This window comes from Stegastes partitus, unplaced genomic scaffold (assembly GCF_000690725.1).
Source record: "Stegastes partitus isolate 25-593 unplaced genomic scaffold, Stegastes_partitus-1.0.2 Scaffold45, whole genome shotgun sequence".
NCBI lineage: Eukaryota > Metazoa > Chordata > Actinopteri > Pomacentridae > Stegastes > Stegastes partitus.
The window spans coordinates 646,647-652,700 of NW_007577776.1; positions in this window are offsets into that span (position 1 = coordinate 646,647).

The following is a 6,054-nucleotide window of genomic DNA, read 5'->3' on the forward strand; positions in this document are numbered from 1 at the left end:
CACACACACACACACACACTCACACGCATGCACACAAATTTGGATATGATGTCTTCATTAGTGTAAAGGGAAAGCTGCAGCTCTTGCAGGGCTTCCACCTCAGACTCAGCTCTCAGAGTAAACAACAGAAACGCTGCACGGTCAAGGATTTTAACAACCGTGGTTACAAACAACAAGGTCGGCTCACACAACAAAACAAAAGAAGAAGAATCTCATACAAACTGGCAGCATGAGGGCCAGTAAACTGAGTTAAAATGGTGCAACGCTGTCGTGTTTAAATACTGGAACAAAAATGGCAAATATCTGTAAATTATTAATATTTTATTAATAGATTTTATTCTGAAAACAGCCAAATAGCATAATTTATGGTCACACACAGCGGCGATTCCAGGTTGTACTTTAAAGGGGGCCAAAAAGGGGCAAAAGCCAAAATTTGGGGGGCACCCAATGACTATGTTATTCGTAGATGCAGCCTACAGCAATTTCTTGAGAAGTGTTCTTTACTTGTACTCACATTGTACGACTAAATATAGACCTAACATGATTAAATAGATCTAACAAAATAAACATGATCTGGAAAAGGTTTCTGTTCAGAACATACTTGTACAATATGGAATGTACAAAAACCGCTTCTTTCAAAAGCAGGTCATGACACTCAGACTGATTCACAGTGAAGACTCATGTTAGTAACAGCCTGATGGCTCACGGTACATTACAATGATACATACATGTGAATACACACATAAACACAATGCTCTCCTCTTTTATATGAACAATGTTGTTCTTCATTTGCTCTGAGGAATGTCTGTCTGTCCTGCTCTGCGTCTCTGATGATGGACTACAGCTGCTGGACTGGTCCTGCTTTGGATGCCTGTCCTCAGAACTGTCCCCCTGAACCTGTCTGGTTCACTGGTCTGACCCTCACATGGCTTCTTCTTCACTCTATTCAGGACTTTTGGGGTCTTTTGGACCCCAGGACATTTAGTTAAGATGACAGGTATTGTTTTTTGATTTTTAATGATTTCATTTTTAAATATAAAAAGAGGGACATTCTTGGGGTCTAATGGACCCCCAAAGACCTTCTATGAATGGAAACATGAAAGTCCTGAACAGGGTTCAGATAACTAACCATGCTGGCTGCTCCTCTTTCTGACATCTCTGAGCCCTGCTGCTGCTGGAACAGAGACTAAATGACACCATTCAGGTGGAACCCAAACTTGTGACGGGGAATGCCCTGGCTGCTCCCAAAACATCTCTATGTAAAGTGTCTTCATGTAACGTCAGCAGGTTTTCCCTGTTTCAAAAAAAAAAAGAAAAAAAAACACACCGTAGCAAGATCTCATGTCACATAATCATTAATGCAGGAACCTCTTGATGGTTATTTACCATCTAATCGGCACGTTTCATCACCTTCTCTACCGAATAACATCAACTTCTTGTCATCAAAATGTTAAATGATGAAGTAAAGATAATGGCTAAATCTACGAGTTAAGATAAAACATATCAGGAACTCGTTTGCGTTCAATTTACCGCACGTTTGAATTTGACACGGGCTGCAAGGTGGCGCAGTTGGTTAGCACTGTTGCCTCGTAGCAAGAAGGTCGCCGGTTCATGTCCCGGTGGGGGACACCGGGATCTTTCTGTGTGGAGTCTCCATGTTCTCCCCGTGCAGTGTGGGTTCTCTTTGGGTTCTCCGACTTCCTCCCACACAGTCCAGAAACATGTTGAGGTTAATTGGTGATTGTAAATTGCCCGTAGGTGTGAGAGAGGGGGCCAATCAGATTCCAGCAGGGGCCATGGCCCCTCCCCTCCCTTCACCTGTGGACACACATCCTAAAAGAACAAACTACAATACATATATTTTTTTAAACTTAAAATCAAGATGTAAACGAATACTTTTTAGAAGTGATTTTGCAAGATATTTGTAATTTAACAAAATCCAGAAAAGCTGTAGAACAAGAGTTAAGAAAATTTCCACCATTTTTATATTTTTATTAATTACAATAAAAAGAACACATTTAAAAAATTAACGCATTTCATCGCAGTGTGCATCCAGACAACACAGAACGTTTGTCAGTGCCTGATTTCATGGTCCACCCATCACATGATGCACAAGATGCATCAGCGCTACGCTAACAACAATAAACATGGAGGAATCCGATGAGAGTGCATCGCTTGGACTGATGGAGGGCAAGTTTCATTTTAACAAACTGCCTGATGGAAGCCTTGACAAGAAGAATGTGCATCCCACCGAAGCACATCGAGCCGACGGTACCACCTGAATGCAAAGCATGTTGCAGCGAGCACAGCTGTTAGCGCTAGCAGTCCTGGATAGCAACAAAGTTTTTAACGTGTTGTTTTTGTTGTAATTAATTAATTGTAATTAAGACGTTAAAGTCCCACTCCTAGAAATAACACGTTTCTGTGCTTTCACTAGTTATTATTTGTAACTTTGAAAAATGGAATCAGTGAAACACGAACAAATCTGTTTAAAAATTGTTTTATATTTTTTACAGTGCAGGCTGTACATAAAGGGAAATAAAGTGGAAAATAAGAAGTTTATCTTGATTTCAAATACAGCGTATGGACTGAAAGTTCAATGAGTGCAGCAAAGAGACACTGCGTGGAAATGCAGTACTCAGTGTGCTTTTTAAAGAGTGAATGATTTAGATTTGAAGGATAACTCACTATCATCTTGCAGTGACTTGGCAGAATATTATCGTGACGCTGCGATCCTTTCATGTTGCTGCTCCACTGTTGTCCGCATGAATTATCCAGAGCTAGAGGAAATGAAAAACTAACACAGCTGCTGATTGAAGCTTACGTTTTAGCTTTTTAAGACAGGTCGCTCCATAACAGCTGCATTTTTTTATATTATTTTTCATACATCATACTACCCAGCCCTACTTTACATAAAAAGAAACCTAAAAGTTCAACTGTTTTAATCCCAGATCTTCGTTGATGTCATCATTCTTGCAGATTTTCTACAGGCTTTACAACGGCGCAGTTTTCTCTTCATAATTCAGTGGAAAGTGGAATGCAAAGGAAGCATGATGAATATTTAAACCATTACACAGCCATTATGGCTCTTTATGTAAATGCGGAGTAAAGTGCTGTGGTGGTTATTTACAGTCACAGCAGGCTGTAATTGGCTCCAGTGGTGGTTTGGAGTGGGTCGACCAGCCCAGCTGACCCGGCGCCGCGCAAGGTGCTGCACATGGACGAGGCAGCGGCGCCGCTCCGACGGACCCGCAGCTGTGTGGCTGGAAGGTCGCAGTTTCAAATCCCCGATGGAAAAACTCTCAACGCAGCAAAGCAAATGAGAAAGAAACTCCAGTCCCTAAACAGCGAACCTCGTGAGCCTTCGGGGTGCCGGAAAATTCCTCAACAAAATTGAATCTGACATATTCTCCAAAGCTGTCAGCCTGCTGCTGAACACAGTTCTGCAAACAAGTAGCAGCAAACTCACAGAGAGCCCAGAAATGTTTGTTCAGTCACACCAACAGTTGGAGCATCTGACTGGCAAAATAATTAAAAAAAACATTCTCAATATGAGTTTAGTTTTTTGTCTTTACGATCATTACTTTATCGTTATCAATGTGTTTTGTCCAAACCGTTACAATCAATGTGAACAGAAACGTTGTCTCTCCATTTCACAGCTATGAATGAAAAAGTGGAACAATCTTACAAACCTCTGCATCCTTTAAGGGAATGTAACTCTACTCAACTTTGTATGCCGTTGTTAAACACACTGACGATACTGTGCGTCAAAAACAATCAGCTGAGTCAGCAGGGCGTTGATTGCTTTGTTGTAGAGAATGATCCAATTTCACATTTTATATTTGGCCTTGTTTCCAACCCTGTCGTCTTAATCGCCGGATGTAGACTTCATGTATTAGCCTGCCATTTCTGCCACACGTTTCAATCAGCTCTTCCCCTTGCACTGTCTTTGCTGTACAGTTCTCAGAATGCCCTCAGCTACAGGAAAACAACAATGACTAGCAACAGCTTCCAAGCAGCGACCCAGACGCCAAACACAGCGAGTTCAGCAGAGGATTTGAATCGTGCGATAGGGGACGTCTGTTCATTTGATGAATTAGCAGGTTTAATGAGAGTACTCGCCGCCCTGCATGCAAATGTTCCTCCACAACAATTCCAAATCCTGGGATTAGCACCGCCCAACATGGCTGGTTTAAGAAGGCTTTTAAGAAGGTTTGTCCTCCCGATAGCTTGATGATGGTGATGAGGTGCAGTCGGACCATTCTACAGCCTTGTGGAGATACAGCAGGTCTGTCTCTGGGAAAGTTCCCCTCCTGAGAAGTGGTTTGAAGACACTGCTCGTCTCTGAGACACTACCAGACAGCCCTCTTCTGACAGGACTTCTACTGATTGGAGTCCTTATTTGGTAAATTCTGCACCTGTCACGGGCTGCAAGGTGGCGCAGTTGGTAGCACTGTTACCTCGTACCAAGAAGGTTGCCGGTGGGGGCACCAGGACGTGCTGCGTGGAGTCTCCATGTTCTCCCCGTGCAACGTGGGTTCTCTCCGGGTTCTCCAGCTTCCTCCCACACAGTCCAAAAACATGTTGAGGTTAATTGGTGATTCTAAATTGTCAGTAGGTGTGAATGTGAGTGTGCTTGGTTGTCTGTCTCTAAGTGTAGCCCTGTGATAGACTGGTGACCTGTCCAGGGTGTCCCCTGCCTTCACCCTGAGTTGGTTGGGATAGACTCCAGCCCCCCATGACCCTGGTGAGGATTAAGCGGTGTATAGATGATGGATGGATGGATGCATCCGTCACACTTCTCTGTCCCTCAGCGAACACAGTTAGCAAACCTGATGCTCGCTTCAATACAACACAAACGTTCCCCAACCCAAAAGACTACATATAATTCTGTCTGCCTGCCTTTAAATCATGGTTAAAAGAACCTAAGATCACCTGCAAGGAGGTGAAGTTACAACAGGAGTCACTGGATGAGAGGCAGCAGTGCAAAAGGTTCACAGCTGATGGTGTATCTGAAGGCCAGGAGCTGCTATACGTCACTGAAAACCGTGTTTGGAGAGTCTGACACTGTACATTTAAACGCCGTGTGGTCCGTGTCTATTTGCTGTCTGCTCAGCAGGAGGATTTATTCATTGTCGCCAGCAGATGAACTGTTTGGTTTTGCGCCGGAAGGTGAGCAGATGCTCCGAGTACAGACAATGTTCAGCAGCAGGCCTGCAGGACGGATCAATAGCTTCAGTTTCCTAATGAAAGCACTGTCTTAGTAACATTTATCTATTACTAAAGGTCATCATGTCCACTCTCATAGTCTTTAGAGGAAGACTTGAAGAAAGGCCTAAACTTGAGCATTTTTCATATCAGAGCAGATAATCGATGGCTGCTGTAGCAGGCAGTGCTGCAGCACTCAGTGTCACTGGAAGGTATCTGAAATAGATCTAGCACAGCCACAAGATTTAACTACAGTATGAATTCGATACGACGGGAAACAAGTCGGGCTTTCTGCATTTGCAGTAAAAAAAAAAAAACGTTATGAAAACACTGAGATGAGGATTTCTGTAGTATGAGTATCACAGTCTGACACATCGGGCAGTGCATTTATCCTGACTCTCTGAAAACATTTATCAGAGGATGTTTTTTTTTTCTTATCTGGATTTCGTCCACTGTTTGTGTCTGTCCATGCTGCTGTCAGGTGTTTATATAGCGAACGCAACTCTGATGACAATCTTTCTGCTTTGGTATCTGCTGCATTTCTTTCTACTTGTAACTCTGAGCCCAGCTTTGTGCAATGCGTGGAACATTATTTGCTTGTTGTTGTGTTATTTTTGCGTGCTCGTGCGGTCCAACAACACTATTCCTGCCTCTCATAATAACTCCAGTGCAGTTTTGTTTGTTTGTTTGTTGTGTTTTGTTGATCTGGTGTAAGCCAATGAGGCAAACCTTATTGACTTACACCAGATGAGTATTTCTCACAGAAACCACATGAAAATAGACGAGGAGAGTCAGTTACACCAAAAACAGCAAAATTAAAAAAGTCAAAATAAGGGTGGCTCGACA